This window comes from Bos indicus, chromosome 11 (genome assembly GCF_029378745.1).
Source record: "Bos indicus isolate NIAB-ARS_2022 breed Sahiwal x Tharparkar chromosome 11, NIAB-ARS_B.indTharparkar_mat_pri_1.0, whole genome shotgun sequence".
Lineage (NCBI taxonomy): Eukaryota > Metazoa > Chordata > Mammalia > Artiodactyla > Bovidae > Bos > Bos indicus.
Window position 1 is genome coordinate 41,239,984 of NC_091770.1, and position 26,323 is coordinate 41,266,306.

A 26,323-nucleotide genomic window follows, 5' to 3' on the forward strand; every position below is an offset into this window, starting at 1 on the left:
AAGTTAACTCAGGACCAAAATGCTCACATAGGAAAGTCATCTGGCTGTTAACAGTTGTGTCTGTTATGCAAATGAAGATGACATTCAGTTCAGTTCAGTTCATGCACTCAGTCATGCCCTACTCTTTGTGACCCAATGGACTGCAGCATGCCAGGCTTCCCTGTATATCACCAACTCCCGGAGCTTGCTCAAACTCATGTCCATTGAGTCAGTGATGCCATCCAACCATCTCATCCTGTGTAGTCCCCTTCTCTACCTGACCTCAATCTTTCCCAGCATCAGGGTCTTTTCCAAGGAGTCAGTTCTTTGCATCAGGTGGCCAAAATATTGGAGCTTCAGCTTCAGCATCAGTCCTTCCAATGAGTATTTAGGGTTGATTTCCTTTAGGATTCACTGGTTTGATCTCCTTGCAGTCCAAGGGACTCTCAAGAGTCTTCTCCAACACCACAGTTCAAAAGTATCAATTTTTCAGTGCTTAGCTTTCTCTAATTAGCAGTTCAGATGCTGTGCCTTATTGCTCTAACAATGGGAATGTCTTTGCTCTGAATCACCCACACGTTCTCATATCAGGCCACACTCTGTGTGTGTGTGTGTGTGTGTGTGTGTGTGTGTGTGTGACAGTAACTCAGTCATGTCCAACTGTTTGCAACCCTATGGACTATAGCTTGCCAGGCTCCTCTGTCCATGGGATTCTCGAGACAAGAATACTGGGATAGGTAGAGCCATTCCCTTCTCTGGGGATTTTTCCTGACCCAGGGTTCGAACTCATATTGATTGCAGGTAGATTCTGTATTGTGTGAGCCACCAGGGAAGCCTAATATCAAATCTCAGCTGGGATTTAGCAGTTAGTGGAAAGCAGTAGCTATAGATCAACAAATGGGCTCTTTGTGGAGACTGAAGCATAGATGCCATTGCCTACTTAGACTAGTGTTCTAAAGTAGACCAGCTAAGCACCTTGGTCCTCCTATGGATGCCTGTTTCAGTGATTGCAGTCCCTATGGCTACTCCTATTAGTTCTATGTACAGGTAGATTGGAATTGAAGTATTTATAGCCTCACAGGAGAGAATTATGAATCCCTTGTTGTTCATGCATAAAATAGTAACATATATGTCTTTTGTATTTGATTTTAATCCCTCAGATTTCATGTTTTAAAGTCAATAGCAGACTTTGAGAAATGTATATGGCCCTGCTTTAATGAGATTTAAAAGCATGCAATATTTTTGCTGATGCCTAGAAACAAGTTTTCTAACCTGTGTATGGGCTTTTCTCTACCCCAGTGCCTCCACAAAAACCAGAGCTGACAGAAACTGTGTGCTTATGTAAAGGTGATAGGAATAGGGCTGTGTCTCAGGGAATAAATGTTTCTTTGATTTCTTTTTCTTTTTCAATTGGTCGTCATTAATTTTAAACTTTCCTAGCATTTTCTAGGCAAGGGAAGGGAGGGGCCACTGGAAGGGAATTCTGGTCATTTTACAAAGTGTTCTCAACTGGTTGTCCATTTTGAACGCAGCCTGCCTGCATAAAAAGAGATCACCACCATCTTTCAAATTCAAAGACAATTGATAGTTGGTCCAAACGGAGGAAATAAGGGTCACAGCAATTGCCCTTATTTCAGTAGGAGTTAATGGGATTCTGGCACCCCTAATACTGCATAAAAATACTAAATTTTGTGCAACAGTAAGTTTAAGGTGCACACCTATATCGTCAGGAAAAAAAAAGAACCAATCTCTTTGGGAAGACTAGAAATCTAGGATGGCTAACTTCTTTTTCGTGGATGGTAACTTCAAGCTTCTCAGTATTGTCCACTTAAAAGGCTTATTCTGAAGCTCACAGTACTCCTGGGTAAGGAGTGAGAGTGAGGAGAATGTTTGGAGCAAGAGAAAATTGTTTCTTAGGAAATACCAATGCTTAGAGATGTTTGGGGATTCCTGCTTCGTGTAGATATAAAAGGAAATCATGGAACTCTTCTGCTTGTTGATTTGTTATTTTTCTTCAGATTCTTTTTTTTTTTTTTTTTTTTTTGAGCATACGTGAGCTAGTATTTGCTGTGCATTCATCAAATGTTGATGAATAGTGTATTAATTAGAATTAGGTTCAGCTGCTAGTAACAGAAAAAAAAAGTGGTAGTGGCTTAGGGGAAATACATGCTTATTTCTCTTTGACATGGTACTCTAGAGGAATGAAGTTTAGGGCTATATGACTGTTCTGTTCTTTCCTGGTCCTTCAATTCCCCATGTCACCACACCTAGGCTAGAGTTCTCAACTTATGCTCTCCTGTGGCATTGGCAGTGCAGGCAGCAAGACAGAGGATAAAACAAAGGGAAGCTCTCTCTCTCTCTCTCTCTCTCTCTCTCTCTCTCTCTGGGTGCAGGATTCTTCAATATGGCAGAGAGATATTTTCACTTCTATTCCAATGACTGGGACTTCGTCAGCTAGCCAGCTTTATTGCTGAGACACTTTGAAATGTAAGCTTACTTTTCTGTGGAGTCCTGGATGACCACTCTACTACTGTGCAAACATGGGAGAACAGATATTGGGGTACAACTAGCATTCTCTTTCACATGTCATTTCCCTGATTGAGACACAAAAACATAGCTGAGGGCATGTAGGGAAGTCCCACACTGTATTTCTTCAAAGAATACTTAGGAAAACATGATAGAACTACCAAACATACATATCATTAGCTACCTGAAATGCAAAGTAAGTAACCATTCTATTTGTTCCATGACAATGTAAAATTGTAAATGTCATCAAGAGGGAAAATACTAAATCAAAGAAAGCTGTAAGCCTTTGGTGCTTAAGCAATGAATTTTATCGTAGCAGATAAATGTTCTGCACCCCTCCCCTGAATGTGTTTATTTATATCAAAATTTCCCCTGATTATGTCACTTTGGGCACAGGTATTGTATTCTCTTTCAGTAGTTCCAAATTTTGGCCATTGTTATTTGTGGTTTTATTCATGCTACCTGTGATTATTTGAAAAATATCAACATATTTTTGTTTAGTTCTCCCTTGTAATCTTTCAGCGCCAATGTCTCTCAGTCAGTGTTTATCCACTCCTTTTGATCCCGTCTCTTTCACAACTAAATCAGAAATCCTTGTACCACGTTGAATAAACTGGATAAATATCATCTGTGGTGTTCCATAGTCAGGAGAAATAGCCAAAACAGAGGTAGATCAGAACCATGGACAGCAGCAAACCGCGACCCCCCCCACCCCCGCACCCCTGCAACCATGCTTCATTCCCAGTCTAATCCCACATTCCCACAAGAGCTTTGTTTATGTCTATAAATGTTGCCCTAACCCTGAGGCCACAGAAATTCAAAAGAGAGAATTTGGAAGGGAGAACCCTGGAGGAAAAGTCAAGGGTGGCCTACATACTTTTGTACCCACGCTCCTTTCCCCTCTCACACACTTCACCAACCAGAGTAGTTTCTTTCCTAAACTCTTTCAACCCGTAACTAATTTTTAACATCTACCTCTATTACCACAGAATGTATAGGTTGTGGAAAGTATAATAAACATAAGATGGTATCTCATAATTCGTCCAGGCTAAATTTATTTTTAACATCTTGATGGTTTTAGCTTTGTTTTCAATTCAAGTGAAAGAGCAAAACATAATTCAAAATATTTGACATATTAGCAAGATTAATTAAGAGGAATGCCTGGACTCTCGAGTCACTGGGGCCTCTCTGAGGCTACTCACCTCAGATGCGACTTTTCCTAATGATTCTGACTCATTCCTTCTTCCTTACATTCATTCTTTATGTAGTGATGCTATAGGGCAAGTCCTTTATTTTGTAGATAATTAATTTGAAGCTTAGAAAAATCATGAAGTAAAGGTCAAATGGGAGACTAGTGACACATTTAGGCATGAATTGCTTGTTTTCTGACCCCAAAGCCACCGTTACTCTAACCTAGTTAACACATCACTTCTTTGGGACATGAACATTAATCGGGTATAAGTGAAGTGAAGTCACTCAGTCCTGTCCGACTCTTTGCGACCCCATGGACTGTAGCCTACCATGCTCCTCTGTCCATGGGATTTTCCAGGCAATAGTACTGGAGTGGATTGTCATTTCCTTCTCCAGGGGATCTTCCCATCTCAGGGATCGAACCTGGGTCTCCCACATTGTAGACAGATGCTCTACTGTCTGAGCCATAGAAGAAGTCTATGTATAAGTCTATGTATGTATAAATCAGGTATACTGCTAAGTCGCTTCAGTCATGTCCGACTCTGTGTGACCCCATAGACGGCAGCCCACCAGGCTCCCCCATCCCTGGGATTCTCCAGGCAAGAATACTGGAGTGGTTTGCCATTTCCTTCTCGAATGCGTGAAAGATAAGGTGGCTATAAAACATGTAATTTATGATCACTTTGAAAAAGTGCCTAGCTCAACTACCTCTCTGACAAACTTTGCAAACACATGATTGCTTTAACTCTATTATTTCTTACATAATCTATTTCGTACATAATCCTTTGAAAGTAGAACTCTTTAGTATCACATTCTGTTTATGCTTAGAAGTGGGATGCCGATGAACCATGAACCAAATGTATCCCTGGAACTGGGAGCTCTTATTCGGGTGTCACGAGTCAGAGCACAGTGTATAAGAGCCCCTCCCTGGGCTCTCCCAGTGGCTGTTTGCCTTAGCTAATGGTAATCTGTGGCAATGTGCGACTGTAGCAACATACAGCTGTAGCACTGTGCTCATCTCTACTCTGAAACTGACCTAATAGAGTCTTTTTGTAAATTTTCCAATTTGGAAAATTCCTAAATGGGGGGCTCCGGTAGGCATGTTTTCAAGAGTAAAATTTAAGATCTTTGAAAACATAACACAGTCATTTTATTCTTTTTTTTTTTTGTTTTTAATTCAATGCAGTGCTCTGGGTCTCTGGTTTGTTTTCTTATTTGAGACTCATTTTTGTTGTTTTTCTCCTATCTCACTGAGGGCCATATCTAACCACATCCACCAGACTTCATAAGAATGCTGAGTTGTCATGCAGGAGTTTTACCTCACACTGGGGAGATATTAGTTGATAAGATCCACCTTGTTCAGATTTATTGCTTTAGCATATTTCATGCTAAAAATATTTTTCTACCATCTGCTAAGATTAGCACTCTAGTGGTATAATAAATTTACTCACCCTGTTTCTGTGATGTAGTTTGGAACCAACTTTATACTTTATTTGGCCTAATTGAAAATAGGATAAGATAAATGATGCACTTTGAATTTCTCTCTCAGACATACCATTGTTCATTACTTCAACAGAAAATGAGCACATCTGATTGTAATTTTAGTGGTTCAGTGAAACAAAAGTTCCCATGGCAAAAATACAGCATTAGCTATTGTCATCATTCAGTAGAGTCTTGGAAAAAATATTCAATGTTGTTTTGCCCTCTAATTAAATATTGTTTTTCACTTAAATACAAAACTGGTGGCCATCTTTATAAAATATTATGAAGAGAAATATATTTCAGTGAAGATATGGGACTTAGTATTCATTTACATCTGAGGTTCAAACTTAACACCAAATTTAGAATTTGATATATTCTGGGCTTAGTTGGACATTTGGATTGCCTTCTTTTATTCAGTCGTCTCAAGTTGTTTTGACCATTTTGAAAGATAAAAAGAATATGGAAGGTGTTTATTATGTGTTAGACTGTTATGGATCCCTTTCCTCCAACTTTGATCCTGAACTTGACCATGAGAATTGCTTTGGCCAAGAGGACATCAATAAATGTGAAACAAGCAGAGATTTTTAAAAGTGCTTTCAGATTGGGATTTAGAATGCAGTTGCCATGATAAGGATCTGTGGCCAGCCTACTCAAGAGAGGTGACTCAGATGACAGGCAGCATCAGCCTGTAGACAAGTGACTGAGGACATCCCAGATCATCCTTTACTGAGTCACCAGAGAACTATAGTCATGTGAGTGATCCCTCGTAAGGCCAGTGGAAGAACTGTCTAGCTGAGTTTAGTCTTTATTGTTGACCCAGGGAATCATAAAGAAATAAAGTTGTTTTTACTTTTTCTATTTTTGACTTGATTTTTTTCAGTTTTTGACATTGTGGTAAAATACACATAAAATGTTTTAAAATTTTAATTCACAACTTTATGAGATGTTTTTCTATGCACAAATAAATGCTAGGATACATGAAACATAAATCCTCCTTTACTGCCAATAAATGCAGAACTTTGTGATTAGCATCAGGAATGATGGATAGACTAAAGCCTTGATTAAGGGAAAGTGATGGCTGGATGGAGGTTCCTAAGGAGACTATGAGATGTCTAACTGGGAACCATGTTATTGTTCGTTACTGTTGAAAGCAATATGTGCCTTAGTCACCTGTCTGTGAAAATGGCTGTAGTAAGGGTGCCTATATGATGAAGACTGAATAATCTATATAAAGCACTCAAACAGGGCTTGGTGTGGAGTAAGCATGTGATACATAAAAACTGTTATCATCCTATGTATGTTGTTCATTTGTTAAGTCGTGTCTGACTCTGCGACCCCACGGACTATACAGTCCATAGAATTCTCCAGGCCAGAATACTGGAGTGGGTAGCCTTTCCCTTTTCTAGGGGATCTTCCCAGCCCTGGGATCAAACCATGGTCTTCTGCCTTGCAGGCAGATTCTTTACCAGCTGAGCCATAAGGGAAGCCCAAGAATCCTGGAGTGGGTAGCCTATCCCTTCTCCAGGAGATATTCCCAGCCCAGGGATCTAACACTAGTTCTCCCATTTTGCAGGCAGATTCTTCACCATCTGACCCACAAGGGAAGCCCAATTTGAGCATGAGTGTCTGAGCATAGGCATATTCAATGTGTAAAGGAGCCTTCTTCTGCATTTCAGCAGGAATGATGCATTTATTTGCCAAAAGGTGTACTGTGGTATGAGTGTGAATCATGAATGGGCAGCCCATGTTTAAGAGAGGGAAAATGTGGCCTTGATTCTTTGACCAGAGCCTTGAGTCTCTCCTGAAATGCCTCAATACTTGGCAGCTCTCCTCCTCTCTCCCTCTCTTCCTTCCTTCCTTTTTTGTTTTTGTTAAATTTCTTCCTTTGTTCCTTCATTACTTCCTTCCCTTCTTTCTTCCTTCTTTCCTGCCTCCCTTCGCTCTTTTCTTACTTCTTTCTTCCTTTATTTGCAAGTATGCTTAACTGAAAGAAAAGAGGTGTTTATGTTTATTAGAATGTTATCTTCTGTAACATTCATATAAACTCATGTTTGTTAGTTTCTCAGTCATTAGAAAGTGAAAGCAACATTTTTAACCTTTGTATCCCTTTTCTTCACTCTGTACAATTTGGGAAACCCTCATAGGAGTGAGGTAGAATACCAAAAGCGATTATTTGTTTGTAAAGCAGTATATTGTGGTAGTTGAGAGATGGGTTTCTGCGTCTGGAAAAGCTGGATTAAAATACACATTGGTGACTCAGATGGTAAAGCACGTGTCTGCAATGCAGGAGACCCGAGTTTGATGCCTGGGTTGGGAAGATCCCCTGGAGAAAGAAATTGCAGACCACTCCAGTAGTCTTGCCTGGAAAATCCCAAGGATGGAGGAGCCTGGTAGGCTACAGTCCATGGGGTCATTAAGAGTCGGACACGACTGAGCAACTTCACTTTGACTTTTCACTTTTCTATACTTCTAGGAGTCTGACATTGGGCATAATAGTTTGTCTCTTCAGGATTAGCCCCCCACCTACTAAATAAAGTTGATAATTCCCACCTCAGCAGGTGGTTAAGAAGATTATATCACTTTAAATACAATACAGTTGTTCCATAAATCAGTTCAGTTCAGTTCAGTCACTCAGTCGTGTCCGACTCTTTGCGACCCCATGAATCGCAGCACTCCAGGCCTCGCTGTCCATCACCAACTCCCAGAGTTCACTCAGACTCACGTCCATCGAGTCAGAGATGCCATCCAGCCATCTCATCCTCTGTCGTCCCCTTCTCCTCTTGCCTCCAATCCCTCCCAGCATCAGAGACTTTTCCAATGAGTCAACTCTTCTCATAAGGTGGCCAAACTACTGGAGTTTCAGCTTTAGCATCATTCCTTCCAAAGAAATCCCAGGCCTGATCTCCTTCAGAATGGACTGTTTGGATCTCCTTGCAGTCCAAGGAACTCTCAAGAGTCTTCTCCAACACCACATTTCAGAAGCATCAATTCTTCAGAGCTCAGCTTTCTTCACAGTTCAACTCTCACATCCATACATGACCACAGGAAAAACCATAGCCTTGACTAGACGAACCTTTATTGGCAAAGTAATGTCTCTGCTTTTGAATATGCTATCTAGGTTGGTCATAACTTTCCTTCCAAGGAGTAAGTGTCTTTTAATTTCATGGCTGCAGTCACTATCTGCAGTGATTTTGGAACCCCAAAAAATAAAGTCTGACACTGTTTCCAATGTTTCCCCATCTATTTCCCATGAAGTGATGGGACCAGATGCCATGATCTTCATTTTCTGAATGTTGAGCTTTAAGCCAACTTTTTCACTCTCCACTTTCACCTTCATCAAGAGGCTTTTTAGTTCCTCTTCACTTTCTGCCATAAGGGTGGTGTCATCTGCATATCTGAGGTTATTGATATTTCTCCCGGCAATCTTGATTCCAGCTTGTGCTTCATGCAGCTCAGCATTTCTCACGATGTATTCTGCATATAAGTTAAATAAGCATGGTGACAATATACAGCCTTGACATACTCCTTTTCCTATTTGGAACCAGTCTGTTGTTCCATGTCCAGTTCTAACTGTTGCTTCCTGACCTGCATACAAATTTCTCAAGAGGCAGATCAGGTGGTCTGGTATTCCCATCTCTTTCAGAATTTTCCACAGTTTATTGTGATCCACACAGTCAAAGGCTAGTGCTCAATAAATGACAAGGATGCTGTTTATTGTTTTATTTAATAGAATCCTCTGGGCTATATCGTGGAAATATGTGCACCCACCCACTCTGTTCACCCACCTTATTCCACTTATTACCACTTGATGTAACACAGCTGCTCAAGGGTGGGGCTAAAGACCATGTCCACACATCAGTGCAAACCTTACTGAGGGCTAAGCTCTAACTTTTAGCCACAGTGGCAATCGCTCTCACATCCTGAGCCCACCGGCCACATTTACACTTTCAAACTGTAGCTGATTTAAAATGAAGAGCTGCAGAAGCAACACAGAATCATGACATGTTACAGGGAAAACTCCAGAGATATTTAGTCCCACCTACTCATTTTTCTAACTTCTACTGTCCAATATAGTAGTGCCTAGCCACATGTGAGCACTTGGAATGTGGCCAATCGAATTAAAATGTGCCATAAGTATAAAATATACACTGGATTTTGAAGACAGTACAAAAACAAATGTAAAATAGTGCATTAACAATTTTTTATGGATGCCATGTTGAAATGATTATATTTTAAATATACTAAATAAGATATTGAAGGGTTCCCCAGGTGGTACTAGTGCTAAAGAATCCACCTGCCAAGGCAGGAAACGTGGGTTCAATCCCTGGGTTGGGAAGATCACCTGGAAAAGGAAATGGCAACCCACTCCAGTACTCTTGCCTGGAATATTCCACGGATAGAGGAGCCTGGCAGGCCCCTTGTCCATGGGGTCGCAAAGAGTCAGATATGACTGAGCACACACAGAGGATATTGAAATCAAAATGCCTTTTTAAAACTATTTTTAATGTGGCTAATAGATAATTTTTAATTCCACATGGGTTCACATTTGTGGCCCACTAATGTTTTTATTGGTCCGTACTGTTTCAGACAAAGCAAGTTAGACACAGAGATGTGAAATGACTTGCCCAAGATAGCTCAGCTTTCATCAGCAGAGCACAGATGTGATTCCAAATTGCCTGGCTTATGGAAATTTCTCTCTCAACATGCAATCATCTTTGGCTAAGAATTGTTTTTAGACTGTAGAATTAGGTCCCTGATGACGTCTGGGTCCCTGGAAACTGAGGATCCTTTGAAAAACACTATCAGCACCTCCTCTGTGAGTGGCTGTGCTTTTCTTCCCCCCTTTTCTTCTTCTTCTTTTTTTTTTCTCTTTTTTTGTTATTACTCTGCCTAAGAGACTGTGCTGCTGTTATCCATTTCTTACGTTGGTTACAGAAATTGGTATTGTATCTAAAACAATTGCTGTTATTAACAGGTTAAGCTGCTGGGATGTTAAAATAAAGGCTGTCCGGCTTTAGTGCATTTTGTTGTAATCATCTCCCAGATGCCTTGTCGGAAATCAATTCGAGTTCAAAACTGGCTGGAATTGGGAGGTCAAGGCTTTGGCAGACTAAATATTTTATCTTCTGCTCATGTCTGGAGCTTTTAAAGATGTGGACTTCGGGCTCTTTTCTCATCCTCCATCTGGACAAAGATGATTGGCTTTGCCATTTTGCCCAGGTTAGGACAAGGTTAAAATCAATTATAATCAATTATTAAGAGTCTTCTGTGGCCACACTGCTTAAAAGGGGATTTTAAAAGTTTCTCAGTTCTGAAACATGCATATCTTAGTTGCTGCTGGAGATGTTGTTATTCCAGAATGTCAAATATAGATGTTATCAGCATCAGGAGTAAATACGCAGAATTTCTACATCCTATTTCCTTGATACCTATGTTTCAGGACAATGAGAAAAACCTAAAAAGGCTGAGATAATCATCATTGCTGTACCAAGTTGAAAAATCTTGTTACATTCTTGTATGCGTTAGACAACTAGAGCTATTTATAATTTGGTCACATTGTCAAATTATTTCTTAGGAATTTATAGAGAGGCTCTTTGCAGTTCTTATGTGATCATTTGCAGTGTAAATGCACAGGTAAGTGTTCAATCTAAGGTAGACTGAAAGAATCATAGATTTCTAATTCCATAGTAGTTTTAAAACCACCTCGATCCAGTACTGCATTTAATGATAAGGAAACTGAGGCTCAGAGAATTTAAATGATGTCCCCAATTCTCACAGCTATGCAAAAAGAGAACTGTATGTCCTAGTTCCTAAATGCATAAGTGAAGTGAATTGAAAGTCACTTAGTCGTGTCCGACTCTTTGCAAGCCTGGCAGGCTCCTCTGTCTGTGGAATTCTCCAGGCAAGAATACTGGGGTGGGTTGCTGTTCCCTTCTCTAGGGGATCGTCCCAACCCAGGGATCAAATCCAGGTCTCCCACATTGCAGGTGGATTCTTTACCATCTGAGCCACCAGGGAAATGCATATGTGGTCCCTAAATATCCAAATGAATCTTTTCTTTTTACACAGTATTTTCATACACTAAAAATGTTCTTTGTGATGCTTTAAGAAAAAGACCAGTTCATACAAAATGAATATCATCCTGAACCTTGGACCAAGACATGAACTCAATAAACAGAATATAATTTTAAAGTGTTCTCAAAAGGTCACTTAGCTTTATTCATTTCATTTTCCATGAATGGAAATCCATTATATTTTCAGATTTCATCCAGAGCCAGTAGCTGAGGGTTCAAAATGCTGCAAGAAAAATATTCCACTTATTCACTTTATTTAAAAGAAGAACTCTAGAAAACATATCAGATTTTCTCCAAAGACCTCCAGTCCCAGCTATTGAATGGACAGCATGGACCACACACTGAGTTCGCCTAGGACAAGCCCACCATTAGCAAGCACTGCCATGCATTTTCGTAACAAGCTCCTCATCTTGTAAAACACTTTTAAAAAAAGAAGAAAAAAACCTTAATATCCCTAATCTGAGAAAGCAGAGCATATGACATTTAGGCGTGTGGCGGGGCATACCTTTAAATTTTAATACTTGCTCATCTTTTCACCAGCAAAATGACGATCCTATAATGTACGTTTACTGTCTCTGAGTTCATGTTGGCAGTAGAACCAGGATATGATATATGTAAAGCTTTTTTACAAAATTAAAATTATAGGGCCACATGCATAAGTAACTGTGCAGAAATCAATGAAATGTAGGATAGTATTGGATAAGATTACAGCTTGGGCCCAGACAGACCTAGTTTTGTGCCTGGTTCCACCATTACTAGAGGCTTAGCCATAGACATGCTGCATACCTTCTTTAACTTCACACTTTTCTCGTGGAAAATGCAAGTTCTAATTATGCCTACCTCAGGGAGTTTTTGAAGATTAAATGAGAAAATGTCTGTAAAGCATGTGTCACAAACTTTGGTGTAAAGCAAGCTCTCAATACATCTGAATTAGAATAATGATAATGAATAAAATTATTCATAACAGTACCAGCCACAGCAGCACCCACATTAATAATATATTTATTCTCTCTTTCTAACACGTGATTTTCTTTTGGATCTGTGTGTACACATATGGAATAGAATTGCTTCAATGTCTGTTCAGATCAAACGTTCTGGATGAATTTTTCACCTTGGTTTATTTCACAGCGACATAATTCATATGGTTGAACCCTTCAAACTTTCCTCTGTGTTGAAAGTCCACATTGCTCGTTTGGATCATCGGTTCATTCTAAGAACATCTGATTCACTGCCTATGCAGGGACAACCTGATTCTGGTATTCCAAGGGCTAATTAATTGGTGGCGCTTTTTACTCTTTCTTTCTATGTTCAATCTACATTGGTATCACATTGTATTAGGACAAGCTTTCAAAACTTTTGACTTCCAGTGGGCAGCATAATGCAGTGGTCACGGAATATGTAAGGGGTATGGAGTAAGTCAGCCTAGAGTGTTGCCACTTACTGGCTGCATCTTAGGCAAGTCAGTTTGCCTACCTGACCCACTGGTTTATTATATATAAAATGCAAAGACTCATACTTTACTTCTGTTATTATCTGAAGTGTTAAAATTAATACAAATAAAAACCCTTTAGCATAATACTTGATGTGCTAAGTGATTCTTAAGTGGCAGCTGCTATTTTGTGTGGGAGAAGGAAAGACTCCAGTATTCTTGCCTGGAAAACCCTAGGGACAGAAGAGTCTGGCAGGCTACAGTCCATGGGGTTGCAAGAGTAGAACACAACTTAGTGACTAAACCACCACCACCATTATTTTATGTATTCATATAGCTCACAAACTGTGGGGATTTCAGGGTAGTGATTAAGCATTTAAATTATATCCACCCTTGTGTCAGTCCACAAATGTTGATTGATTGATAACTGATCTGTGCCAGGCACTGTGCTAGACTTGGCGCCTAAAGAATGAATGGTGAGCTATATGGGGTACAGTCTATAAAAATATCAAATCACTATATTCTATACCTGAAATGAATACAATATTGGTCAAGTATAAGTCAATAAAAAATGAATGAAAAAGAATAAATGTGGTTATGGGGGGTGATGAGAGGAAGCAAGTAAACAAGTATTTCAGTAAATAACATTATAGTTTCACTGCCCACCAGTTCTTTAAGGGGAAGGGTTGGTAGTTGATTCAGCTTGTCTCACCACAACTGTCAGCTCAGAAGATCAAATTTTGGGACCTGTGAGTATACATGTACTTTGCTTTGAAGTTGTGCAAGCCTTTGCCCTGTATTTACACAGTTCCTCCATCCAAACACCTCAAGTACTTAACATTGGCTCAGGAAATGAGTGTGTAACTTGCCAGTTAAGAAGAGAAACTGAAAATGTACTCTACCTACAAGAGTGTTGACACAGCAACAGAGAAAGAAGCTGGAGAAAACTCCTGTTTCCCAAAAGTGCCCTGTTATATTGTGTCCTTTATTTTCCCTGGTCTGTGTATAGTTTCTGCTTAATTGGTTTTGCATCTGACACATTGAGCACATGTGATATGTCTGTCGTCTGTTGCTAATTACAAGCTACCAATCACTAGCTGAAGTGGCCATCCCCACGTTCAGTACCAGTATTCCCTTATCCTGGGCTTCCTTGATGGCTCAGCAGTAAAGGATCAGCCTGCAGTGCAAGAGACCCAAGAGACACAGATTTGATCCCTGGGTCAGGAAAATCCCCTGGAGAAGGGAATGGCAATCCATTCCAGTATTCTTGCCTGGAAAACCCCATGGACAGAGGAGTCTGGTGGGCTATAGCCCATGGGATCGCAAAGAGTCAGATACAACTGAGCACACATGTTCCCTTATTCTGTTGAGACCTACTGGCTTAGGACCAGGCTTGGACGCTGAAGAAGGAGTGATGAAGAATGAATAACCCTGTTGAATTTTCTTGTAGTAGAAAGTGTTTGGAAGGAATGACTACTCCAGAAGACCCCTATTTCCTGTTACCTTTGTGAAAGGAACACCCTGTGTTTTAAATAATGATTCAAGTGGTTTGCACCATATCCAAAGAGTAAATGCAGAGATGAAAGCTTCTATTTATTCTGTACAGTGAAAATAGAAATCTGGAAACAGCATCTGCTTCTCATTTAAATGTATTTTTTTTTCTAATTATTTAGATGTATAGAGGCATCAAGCCAGGTTTCAATCAACAGCAAAAGTCTTATGTGATCTAAACAAAACCTCAGTCTTGGAGTCACTGGTCATAACACTTAAAATAGTTTAAAGACTTGGATGTGGGTTTTAATACAGAGGAGTTGTAAAGCCTGAGCATAAGCAATATTATTTGTTTCAGATTTTCAAGTCTGAAAGTGTGGAGAAATATTGGTTTCCAGATAATTCCAGATAACAAAGTACCAGATAATTTAATCTTGGTTCTGAGTCATCTTACCTTTTGAAGAATAAACCTTGGGAAAGTGACTTATGTCTCTTATTTTTAGTGGGGAAGAATAAAGACCCTTTGGTGTCTTTGGATGATATGACTATATGGGTTAGTTATTGGAGATACAGGCAAGAATGCAGCACCTCAAATATGAACTGGTATAATAATGATAACTGATACAATGGTTCCCTCAGTTCCATGACTCACAAATGGAAGTCTACAATGAAGAAACTTCGGATTTTCAGAAGCTCTGTAGCTGTTCACACTTACACACAGGTGAATAGATACATCTTCACTTAGGAGAGGATGGAATTAGACATTTGGAGGAAAAGGGCCCTCGAACCAGTAATATCTCTCAACAGTGGATATGAATATGGGAGCCCAGCCACTGTGGTTCTGTTTGTTGCTGCTGGACAGATTCTTGCTGCATAAATGACCCCACAGTCAAAATGCAGAGGGCTGAATGAAGAAAGAGGGGGCTGGACCCGAATGCCTTAGAAGTGGTATTTGCAAGACAGTGTTAGAAAACTAATCCTAGTTTGCAAGACAGTGTTAGAAAAGCCACCCCTAATTCTGTTAATCCCTTCCCTCCACAAGGACAAGGCTTCTCGGCACTCCTCCGCTCAGCTCTGACCCAGACGGACTTCTAAGAGGCATTAATCACCTATCTTCTGAAACAGTGGGTAATGAGTCAAATCCATTTCACCTGCCTTCACTAATCACGGTCATTTTAAAACTTGCATGTTCTCCAAGCAGCACGTAGCCTGAACAAGCTATTTGCCCAAGTTGTTTTACGGAAACTTAAGTCACATTCAAGCCAAGCTGGTTGAGACTGGATGGGACCACTGATCTGCTAGCTTGTCATGTGTAAGTGTCCACACAGTGACCTTTCGAAGCCACTACCCTCAGACTGTGCCCAAGTCTCCATTTTTGAATGCGGAGAGGCCCGTAGCTTAGTTCACTTGCACAGCATGAAGATCGCAGCCCTTTTTTCCAGTCGTCTGTCCCCTTGCTCCCCACGCCCCTAAGCCTCAGATCACCCTGCTTCTTTATTCTTCATACCATACGTATCCTGGGCCCCTTGCCTTTGCGGAGCCTGAGACTCCTGTCTCCTTGCTCACCTGCCTTGCTTACCTAACCCGCTCTGACTACAAACCTCAGCATCACAGGCTTGCTGTGCATCAGACAACAGGAACCTGCTTCGGTAGCACTCCCCAAACCAAATTCCAAATATTTAGGACCAGAGGCTGAAGAGATGTTGATTTTGAGGAAATCGAATTTTCAGTTAATTTTCAGTCTATTCTATGGACACGAATGGAAAATCTTCAAAAAAGCTTCTCTCTACCTGTCTCCCTCTTGCCCACTAGACTTATTTCAGTCTGCTTTTACCCACTCTCCAGTCTACTGCACTCATGACCCCCTCTGGTATATGATAATTGAATTTAGGGCAAGAGTTTACATTTTTGTATCTTCTTATGATATATAACCTGCCTAATTTCATAAAGGATTTGAGGCAGCAAGAGTAAATGGCACTGAGAGTTTCACTGATATTTTTACTCTGCATTTGGCCCATTTTCTTTTAGACTGCATACATTTCCATAACTCTGAGCAAGGATCATATTTGGATGACCTTTTGTCCAGAGTAGAATTCACAGAATTGCAGGAGGTAGAAAATGAATTCCTCAGTATTTACAAAATCACCCCAGGCACATCTGAATGAATTAAATATTCTTCCCAGGCTTGGGAATGTTTCTACTAATTATATTGTTTTGTACTTAAAGATATATGTCCTGTTTGGAGGAGGAGAGAAGGGACCAAGAAGATTTAAAGTACCTTTTGGATTGCTGTGTGACTTTGAGCAAATCACTGACCTCTCTGAGCTCTAAATTCTACATCTGTTAAGTGGGGATAATGAACCAACAGCAGCACTATTATAGGGTCACTGTGAGGATCAAATGAGATGATGTACATGTAAGAGCTTAGTAAACAATAAGTCAATATGTATTATGCAGTCAGTGTGGGTGAATGTTTTATTTACTTCAATCTCAGCTTCAGATGGTGAGAGAGACCAGGCCCTAGCTCTCCGGGATGCTCTATGGAAAGTGCCTCATTGTGTTTGGGCTTTATTTATTGAATGCATTTGAATGAGCGATCATTCTAAGAGCAGAGAGTCATTCAATTTGAATTCACAATGGGGTGATGGGTGAAGCTGGAAACTACATTCTCAAATGCATTATCCAGAACACAGGAAACAAAACCACTTTTTAAAAGTGACTCATCCTTAATATCTCATAGCAGTTTTGAAATACTTCATTCATTCATTTTTATAGCAAACTCTTAATTGAGAATGTCATAAACTGCTTTGCAGAGAGAGGCAATCACGACCTGGGAAATTAAGTGGAGTAATTTACAAATAGGTTTTTGTCTGGCTGGAGGTTTTAGCTTATACACGATTTGCCTTTATCTTAGCAATACTTGCTCCTTTTTCCCCATTCTTTTGGCAGTATGAATTTTGGGTGCCCAATATCTGCTGAAGATGAAAAATAGTTCCCCATATGTTGCTTTCTTCTGGTCTGCATTACAAAGTTCTTCTGATCCTTTTATTTTAAAAAAACAAGCACTGATCACTTTCACCATTCTTCAGGACCCTTCATTTTCTCATCTCATCTGTCTACTGTCTGTCCAAATTTCTCTCTCCATGGGCCTTACAAATAGGTTGTGACTGAATGAACTTCAGGCCCACATCTAGCTCTTTTGCCTGAAACCACCCTGACCCAAATCCAGAGAGACCTCCTTCTTCTCTTGATGTCTTACAATTTATATTCTCCACAATTTAGCACTTTGGAAAATACATTATTTTTCCCTTGCTTTTAAACATATCTTATTCCTCCTCCTCCTCACCCCAACCAACTACATTACAGGTTATGTGAAGAGTACAGACTTCTGAATCAGAATCTGTATTTTTAACAATAGTCGGGTGATTTGTTAGAGTTTTTGAACTCTCATTCACCTTTGTAAGAGATGAGAAAGTTTAAACGCAGTGTTAGTGCAGAGCTAAGGCCAGACTAACTCTCTGATGCCAAATTCACCATTCTCTTTTGTACTCAGGCTGTATCAGTAGCTCCCTGAATCATAGGTTGGGAGTAAATAGCTGTTGTCCTAATGGTCTACTCCAGGTATGACCTTATGTTGCCTTTCTTTGCCGGATGACGTCTGGTGGTCTAGAAAAGTAGACTTCAAGATTAGAAAAGTACTTTCTTGTTCACCCTCATTCCTGTAGTGTGGGAAGCCAGTTGGTTTATCATCCTATATTACATAAAGCCTCTTAAATAAGAATGAACCCTTGTTGAGACCAGAACCCTTTTTTTCTATCATTAACATGTGTTAGTGTCTATGATAGGAATTTTGCCATCTGACATTCTTTCCCCAACTCACAACTCACAGTGGTGTAGTACATCTCCACTCACACAAGGAGTATCGGAAAGACTGAGCCAAACCCCGTGAACAAAACAGTTCCCTGAAGGGCAATAATATTGCTCAGTGGTAATATCATCCCAATGCATTTTATCTTGTACATGAAATCTGGGCTAATTATCATTTTCTCATACAGTACATTTTAGACCATTGTGTTTTTGTGTCCCTTCCTAGTTCATTAAGCAAGGTTTTACAGCTCCTTCAGTAACAGGATTGCTATTGACACTTTCATTAGACCCATAATTCAAGTGCTTGTCTGCCTTCCAAATGGAAGCCTCTCAGTCCAGAACCACAATCTGGCCACCAACCGTATGTTGGCTTTTAGAACTGTCATAAATTCATCATCACGTTGAAGTTCTTGAAGGGTCAAAATCTGCTTTCTTGGTGAACTGTCTCCATCCAACAAACAGTCAGTGTTTTCTCCAAGAATAGTCAGCCAAGCTTCTCTGTCACTCTCCGAAAACTCCTCCAGACAGTTCTCAGTATACTGCGATTACAACACAAATACTAACCATTGTTCATATTTAAATATTAATTCCCTGTTTCATTCATTCATTCTGTTATTTCACCATTTAAGACCAATGTAGCCAGTATTATGGCAGATGCTGCAATGATTTAAAGATGTGTAAGCTGATTTTTGCCTTGGAGTATCTTACAGTCTAATAAATGTATGTATGTATGATTTATAATGTATAAATCATTATACAATTAAGTGGAATGTGAAAAATTTCACCACTATGTTGCTAGAAATTTGGTTGGCTGTACTTGTGGATAGCTGTGCTAAATAATGGCTTTTTTTTCCCTCACCAATATTTAAATGGAAATAGCCAAAACTAGCCTAAGTAAAACTGCATATATATATGCAATACACCACAGAATATAACTTGGGAACAGATGAACTTGGAAACAGTTGAAGTCCCCAGAAATGATTCCGATGGAATTTAGAGACAAAATGAGGCTGGACCAGAGACAGCCATTGCACTAGTGATCATGAAAATAGTCTTTGTGTTTGTAATAGTGTTTTGTTTTTCTCTCTGACAAGGTTCAATAAAAGGTTTAATGTGAATATTGTATTTAACTTACAATAAAGTTTTTCGGAGTGCCTCAGTTCAGTTCAGTTTAGTTGCTCAGTCATGTCCAACTCGTTGCGACCCTATGAATCACAGCACATCAGGCCTCCCTGTCCATCACCAACTCCAGGAGTTCACTCAGACTCACGTCCATCGAGTCAGTGATGCCATCCAGCCATCTCATCCTCTGTCGTCCCCTTCTCCTCCTGGCCCCAAACCCTCCCAGCATCAGAGTCTTTGCATGAGTCAACTCTTCGCATGAGGTGGCCAAAGTATTGGAGTTTCACTAGACAACAAAAATGTCTGCTTTTCATTTTTGAGGAAGTTACTATCTTGGATCTTCATGGAGAAGTAGGAAATCTGAGCCAACCTATGCAGCTTGTAGTCTGCAATGGAAGCTTTCAATGGCGTCTCACTCTTTAACTGAACTTGCAATTGTAGACCATATATTTCAATGTATGTTTAATTGTGTTTGATTTAAAAGGCTGCTAATTGGGTGCTTTGCTTTTGCTTTCTGGTCAATCATATCACAGGGGGAATCTTCGGGTAGTTTTTACCTTCCTGATATCTTTGTCTTTAAGAAAAAAGGAGAGTAAGAAATGGAAAAACAAAAATATAGTATTTTCTTCAAGTCCTTTATTCAAGTACCTTTATTCAACTCCTTTCTTGCTTTACTTAACCTTACTGAGCACATATATTAGATTACTTACCTTATTTGGTTTCTTCCAACCAAACTCATAGCTGGATTTCTGAAACAGAAAGTTCCTCTGCTAGAATGAACTCAATCCCGAAAGCAAAAGAAGGGTGCACAGGTGAACTCTATTGGTGATTGGGGTAAGGTGACTTCATGTTGTAGTAATGCTGCTGTGATGTTGGAAAATGACTTCAGTATCTTTCCCAGTGAATTTCACTCTGCTGTGTGTGTCTTCATAAACATGTCCACTCCTGTGATGGAGGTCAACGACAGTGTAGGGTTTAGAAATTGTTGCTTGGAAATCACATCACTTAAATACCTGAATGTGTCCATCAGCCGTGCCATAGCTTATTCCAAGCCTGTGCAGAAGAGTGATTTGCAATCTCCTCGCTTTTCATTTCAAGTAGCATCACTCTCTATAAGCCAGATATTTAGACCTCTTCAGAAGCCTCCAGGGTGAAGGACAAGTAAGAAGAAGCTTATCGCATCTTTCACAACTGTGGCTGGGTACACTGACTACATCGAACTTGTTCAACATCTTTCTCTCCTATTTTATTTTAAAATCACCCAGTCTTCTTTTCAAGTTATAAGTAATGGGAATTTTGCCACATAATTTCACAATCTCAATGGCTCTTTTGTGGTTCTATACATTGAATTGGTCACTGTGCAGGTTGAAAGCCTGGCCGGAATGACTGGGGTTGGTGGAGAGGACATAACACTGTTTTTTGCAGGTCTTTCCACTTTGAGTTATCTTCTCTCATCGTCTATATGCTCAGGTTGCATAATTAAATTCTGTTTTTTTCTTCTTTTTCGCTCCCAGGGACCTATCAATTTGGGCTCCTTCCAGAACTGAAAACTGGTTACAAATATGAAACAGATTTAACTACTGGACTTGAACTCCACATAAGGAAAAAAAAAAAGAAGAAGATCCTCAAAGATCCTCATCAAAGAATAGATGCAGTGTGACTGGCAGGGATATCAAAGAGGTAAGAGGTGAATTTCTAATGAAAACATGTTTGCTCTGCAGTCAGGTAAATAGAAAATATGCTTCCAGGCTAAAGGTAGTGTTCTTCCTCAGCTAAGGGTCAAGGCAGGAAGGACCATTTCTAATTAGAAAAACACTAGATGATTCAGTCTCCCTTTCCTTTGGATCTGTCTGTCTAACTATTAATTATGGATATATTGCAGAATGCTAGATTCTTTCTAAGAATATAATTTGGGCAGGGAGGGGTATGCTCATAAATGAAACATCCTCCACAAAAACACTCCCCAGGATATCTGACAATTTCTTTGCTTCAGAAATCATGGAGCACCATCTTGAAAACCTGTGTCTGGGATGCTGCTGCTAAGTCGCTTCAGTTGTGTCCGTCCGACTCTGTGCGACCCCATGGACTGCAGCCTACCAGGCTTCTCTGTCCATGGGATTCTCCAGGGAAGAACACTGATGTGGGTTGCCATTTCCCTTTCCAGTGTCTGGGATGACAAGGAATCAAATCAGGGACAAGGGGCACTAAAGCTCTCAGTCCCTGTTTATCTTGATGTTGGGAAAGAGAGGAAGGAAGGAAAGGGAGAAAGGAAGAGGGAAGGAGGAATAGAAGGAAGGAGGGCAAAGAAGGAAGAGGGAAGGAGGGAGGAAGGGAGGAAGGCAAAGAAGGAAGGAAGAGGGGTAAAGGGATGGAGGAAGGGAGGAGGAAAGAAGAGTTGGAATTTCCAGAATATATTAATATAAAAATCATCTGGGGTACATATTTGCATTTTAGCTTTTCCTGGCATGAAAAAGGAGGGAAGGAAAACATATATGAATGAAGCAGTCTCTATCTTTTCTCTCTTCTGGCCTAAAACATAGTTTAGTGGCTTCATCTGTTCTGTCCGGAAGCATCTGTGAGTCACCAGATTCCTTTCTTAGGAATCTGAAGAATGGGGAAAGGACAGAAAGAAAAAAGAAAAAAAGTAATGGTGACCTATTCTCAAGAGGAAAGCAGTCAGCTTGGAACACAGCTCTGAAAGGAATTCAATCCCCCCAGAGGAAGAGAATAGAAGTGGGCGGGGCAGCATCTGAGGTGTGACTCTGAAAGGGAATCCTTGGGCAGAATGGACCCAGAGGGTTGGACTGGGTGGTGGGAGTGACTTGGAGAGAGATGATGGGATGAAACAGTGAGCATGTGCACTCCTCAAGTGGGCTGTTCAAGGGAATGAGCGGGGGTGGAGGGGGGGAGTGGGGGGGTTGGGCAGGGGGAGGGTGTTAGAAAATAAGAGAAGTGGGAGGTGTTAGTAATAAGTAGCATGAACGGTATTCTTGAATGTCCATTTCCTTAATGAATGAGTAAAAGATGTGATCCCAAATTTTAGATGAAATGTTATTATGGGTCTGAATACATGGATGTAACCATTGATAAGGTTTCATCTTATCACACAAATATTCTATCAGCACCTTGGCAGTGGGATTGCTTTTAACATAAATCATCATGCCTGCTAAATGTGCATGTGTCAGCCCGAGCACCAGATTTCCAGTCCTGTTTCTATGGCCTAGTTTGTAAAGAGCAGAGCTGGGAGGCAGGTGTCTTGAGCTTTAACCCCAGGTATGCATGCTCAGTCGCTCAGTCATGTTTGACTCACCAACCCCATGGACTGTAGCCCACCAGGCTCCTTTGTCCATGGATTCTCCAGGCAAAAATACCAGAGTGGGTTGCCATTTCCTTCTCCAGGGGATGTTCCCAACCCAGGGATCAAACCCACAACTCTTGCATTGGCAGGCAGGTTCTTTATCACTAGCGCCACCCGGCATGCCTCTCGGGATAGCACTAACTAGTCATTCATCTAAGGAAATGATGGGTACTAGTTAACTACATGGGGGTCATAGATTTTGCACAAGTTACTTAATCTTTGCTAGGCATTATTTTTCATATCCATGATGTTGGAGCATTCAAAGAGTTCCCCTCATAGGGAATTTTAATGAAATTTTATATGTGATGTTTCACAGTGTTGAACTCAGTTAGTATTAGCCACCTTTGTTAGAGTTGCTATTATTATTATGGATTTCCCTGATAGCTCAGCTGCTGAAGAATCGATCTGCAATGCGGGAGACCTGGGTTTGATCCCTGAGTTGGGAAGATCCCCTTGAGGAGGACATGGCAATCTACTCTAGTATTCTTGCCTGGCGAATCCCCACGGACAGAGGAGCCTGGCAGGCTACAGTCCATGGGGTCGCAAAGAGTCAGACGTGACTGAGCGACTAAGCACATTATTATTATTGGTAGTGGTTGTATTACTCATTTCTGACCCTTAGTTTCCTTATCTTCAACATAGGAGAATAAGATAACATTTTCTCAATGTTCCATTCCAGTTCTAAGAATAATTTCTATAATTCCAGAGTTTAAGAACACCAGCCACAAGGAGCAGGTAGTGGTCAGTGAGACAACTCTTTTGCCCTAAATCTCTTAGAAATATTTGTGTTCTTTTAAAATAACACTCCCTGAAGAGGGTCCAAGATTTTATTTAACGTGTCTTCACCGCCTTCAGTGTCTTGCTTAGTAATACTTCTACAGTTACTAAGTAAGAAAAAAAAGAGTTTGAGCTTTTCTATTTTCATTTATGAACTAAATTCTACTCCAGCTATTTCTGATTTAACCTGAATATATGGTGACAGTAGTTAGCAGTTATGTTTCCCCCCTAAGAACATAGATAACCTAAAAAGTGTATTTTCATCTTTCTTTTCCTCTCCCCCTCCTTCACTTCCACCTTCTCTTCAAGATATTAAAATCCTTTCTGTCATATGAAACAGATCATCTCTTTCAGACTTCGGAGATATTTTTTTTTTCTTTTTACTTGATTTCCTTGGTAGCATCTTGCCCACAGAAATGTAGTGCTGACAGAGTTGTTGATTGGTCCTAGAATATACCACAGTCCCTAAATACATGAAATTAGAAAAAAGAAATCAACATTGTTCTGAAAGGAAGGTAGTTAAAATTCAGAAAGAGAGATTCTTTAATTAACTTAATAAAATTACTAATGGAAGCATTTTAACTGCTAAATTTAATTTACTTGTCAAGATATCAGGCTACAAAGAGGAGGGAAGAGTAGGAACTCTGCTTTCCATTATGATGTACTCTATTATAGAATAAATTTGCTTAAAATGAAATATATCACCAAAAGCCATCAATGACATCTTAATTTGGAACAGCCAGTTGAAAAGTAATTAGACTATGAAGCAATCAGTTCTAGTAAATCAGTGTTTCCCTTTACATAAACATACTTTTTTTTTTTTTTTCTATTTATATACAGGAAAGACTTTCAGGTAGTAAGCAGGCAATGATGCTGATTCTTTTGGCTGTCGGTGTTTTTACTTTATATTACCAAGCTGTCAAAACAAAATGTTCTATGATGGGATTAAAAAGTGTATAAGCATCTGATTTGATTTAGTGTTTATATTTATATGTTGAACTGAGGAGAGTTTGCTTATCACAGGGGTTTAAAAGATTTACATTTGTCTGCCTCTTACTTCCAAAATGCTTTCCAGATCCACAGGCAGCCCTGACACCTTACTTCACTGAATGAGACTCAGTCAAAAAAGGTCAAACAAGAGTCCTGCTTCTCCCCACAGGTGCCTCATAAGTTATATAAAAAAAAGGTGGAGAGTGTGGTTGCGAATGAGACGTGGAGGAGGATAGAGGTGGGAGTGGCTAAGAGGACCCTTTTGTTCAGTCCCTGTCCATCCCTCATTTAGAATCTCTCAAAATGTAACCAACTTGCCTGGAAGTGTGTTTATTTGTTTATTAGTATGAAAAGCTAATGAGGGGGATGGGTAAAACAAATAATTTATATTTCATCTGTTTTTGAAAAGCCTACATGATTTAGCTAAGAGTTATTGAAATTCCAAGTATCAAACAACTTATATTAGGAAGCATTTTTCTAAATATATCTGTTCTGATCACCTTAGTTTGCCTCTGAAGAAGGCATCTTCATCTTTAATTTATGGACATGGAAATGGAGGCCCAAGGAGGTAAAGTGACTGATGGAGATGGCAGACGTAGTTAAAAGTGGGGCTGAGGCTGGAACAAGGGCTTCTGGGCTCCTGGTACTTTTTCTACAACATCTGCTTTTGATGATGGAATCCCATCTGTTACACACTGAGGGGAAGAGGTGTGAGAAAAATAACTAGAGAAGATATCAATCACGCAGCAAAATATTTATGAAGGACTTCATTCAGATATTAGGGGAGTCACCATTGTCACCATCCTTGAAAAATCAGAGGGGATGATGGATTATGTCAAAGAGAACATTAGCTCAGAAGGCAGAGACTACCTTGCAATGTCATGCTGGTGTTAGTGGGTGTTATTCTCCAGGGGGAGAGGATGGAGTGAGAGAGAAAAATAAAGGACAGTTCTATAGTGAGAAAAATAAGCTACACCTTGTTAGGAAGGCAGAAATGTGAGGAAGCTGCTGAAACACAGTTCTGGGATCTCAGTTCAGTTCAGTCACTCAGTTGTGTCCAACTCTTTGTGACCCCGTGGACTGCAGCATGCCAGGCTTGCCTGTCCATCTAGGATCTGCCAGCATGTAAATCACTCAACAGTATGCAAATGACCTCACCCTAATAGAGGAAATCATTTTCATTCTCTCTACTGCCTATTTAGAAATGTGATCATTGATAACAACCCTACAAGGCACTATTCCTAGTTAAAAAATATACTAGGAGGCAATCTGATATGTATGATACAATGGGAGTAAGTATTACAATTCATAATTGGACATAGGTGTGAAGTACCCCAAGACAATATCATAAAAGTGCAGAAGTTTTGGTTACTCTGTGGCAGCAAGAGAACTGGGCATTGTGGGGGCTATCGTGCCCCTCTGCCTCTAGAATTCGAGTTAAAATGCAGTCTGTCATCCCCAGTGACTCTCAAATCCATGTATAACAGGACAATTGCCCTGGGAGTGGAGAAGGCAGGAACTATATAAAAATAGAGCAACTTAAAGTTAGCAAAGAAAAGATAAGGAGCACAAAAGTGCGAAATGAGATACTGCTAGTAAAAGAGGTTAGATGGAGTAAGGAGGCCTTTTATAAATGTATCAAGGGGGAGAAAAGGAATCCTCAAGAGAAAAAAGACCAGTGAATAAATGAGAAGAGGAGGGCATGAAATTAATGATGGCTGAGATATTGACCTCCTGCTTTAAGTCAGTTTTTAAGAGAAAAATGAGAAGAAAATTTGGACAGCTGGAAGGCAATAATGACTTTTAAAAATAGGTATTGACAAAGAGGATGAGGGGAAACTTAGAAAAAATTAAACATTGTGGCATATACACATTGTAAGTCTCAGATAATATGATTCCTAGGGAGTTTAGATTCCCTGCCTACTAAACTAGGCACAGATATGGAAGAAGAACAATACAAATAACAAAAATGTCAGAAATCTCTCAAAACAAATGTGTTTCATACCACGATAGAAAAATGGTGGGGGTAGTTTGGGT

General features: G+C 40.0%; 1 long non-coding RNA gene across 3 annotated transcripts in view; it reads left to right on the forward strand.

Annotated features, from left to right (window-relative positions):
* LOC139185770 (uncharacterized) overlaps positions 1–26,323 on the forward strand; it is a 595,360-nt gene that overhangs the window by 436,026 nt on the left and 133,011 nt on the right. For all 3 annotated transcript variants that reach the window (XR_011569255.1, XR_011569254.1, XR_011569256.1), the window contains one exon: positions 20,676–20,841. This is a non-coding gene — a long non-coding RNA (uncharacterized lncRNA). The remainder of the gene's footprint in view (positions 1–20,675; positions 20,842–26,323) is intronic.